The sequence below is a fragment of the Lucilia cuprina genome, chromosome 4 (genome assembly GCF_022045245.1).
Source record: "Lucilia cuprina isolate Lc7/37 chromosome 4, ASM2204524v1, whole genome shotgun sequence".
Lineage (NCBI taxonomy): Eukaryota > Metazoa > Arthropoda > Insecta > Diptera > Calliphoridae > Lucilia > Lucilia cuprina.
In genome coordinates this window covers 67,170,247-67,171,584 of record NC_060952.1, presented here as the reverse complement: position 1 = coordinate 67,171,584, position 1,338 = coordinate 67,170,247, and the positions used below count along the sequence as shown (strand labels likewise).

At 30.9% G+C, this 1,338-nt stretch overlaps 1 protein-coding gene across 2 annotated transcripts in view; it reads left to right on the top strand.

Annotated features, from left to right (window-relative positions):
• LOC124419502 (RNA-binding motif protein, X-linked 2) overlaps positions 1–1,338 on the top strand; it is a 51,419-nt gene that overhangs the window by 48,957 nt on the left and 1,124 nt on the right. The gene's annotated exons all lie outside the window — the stretch shown is intronic.

The following is a 1,338-nucleotide window of genomic DNA, read 5'->3' as shown; positions in this document are numbered from 1 at the left end:
AAGTTAGCTGCTTGTAATGTATATCCTTACAAAAAATATTTTAAAAGATTAGAGGTGCGGAACTTTTTATATGCATAAATAAAATAAAATCCTCATAATTTTTAATCTGTCAAAGTGCATAATTTTTTAGTTTATTAATTCAATGGTACAGAGAGAAGGGAAAGTTAGCTGCTTGTAATGTATATCCTTACAAAAAATATTTTAAAAGATTAGAGGTGCGGAACTTTTTATATGCATAAATAAAATAAAATCCTCATAATTTTTAATCTATCAAAGTGCATAATTTTTTAGTTTATTAATTCGTCATGTTAAAAATCTATATAAAAATGTGTACTTAGTTTTACAAAAAAAAAAAAAAATAAAGAAGAAGAAATAACATTAAAAAGCGAATGTATCCGCGAATGCTTACATTTTCAAATAAAACTATGATTTTTTTTAATTTTTTTTAACTTTATTTTTTATTGTAATCTCTTAGTAAAAGGCAGCAATCAAATTTATTTAAGACACAAAACACAAATTCTATTTGTAACAATATTTTTTTCTACAATCAAAATTTCTGACAAAAATATTTCTACTACAAATTCTCAAATCACACAATTTCAGAATTCTAACAAAGTTTCGGAAACGCGTTGGATCTATGGCTTTTGTAATTATATCTGCCCGTTGTTCACTTGTTCAAATCGAATTTATCTTAATTTTGTTACTAGTTACACAATACCAAACAAAATAATGTCAATATATCTGGCACGTTTTCTTTCTAAATTTGTAGCCATTCCAATGCAGCCATTATTATCTTTATATAGTACAACAGGAGTATCTTCTGATATAACATTCAATTCGTGAAGTAAACCCTTTAACCATATTGCTTCCGTTGTAGCTAAGCTCAGTGCATATATTCAGCTACACTAGAAGAGTTTGATACGCCTAATCGGCATCAACATATCCAACAATTGGTACTGTACTTGCGACTTCAAACTTTAATTTAAATGATGATGGTTCTTTTATTTACCTTACAATACGTTTTAAGTGTAGTTCTCGATAGGGTTAGTTACATTCAGATCATGGGTCTAGCTTTGTTGTTGTTGTAACAGCTAAAACTATACAATAATTTAGTTGGGGGGTTCTACATCAATGTCCAGGCCTAAAAATTGGGCTACTTCAACAGGATGCGTCCATAAATCCATTGGACAGAGTGAAGTAGGGTTGGCTGTTCAGTTGAATATGTGATGGGTATCATGAGGACCCAGACAACATGCAGGAAATTCGTTGGGGGCGGCACGGTCTATACGTGACCAATAGGCATTGAGCCTGTTGCTCCATCCCGATCTTAGTTGTGCC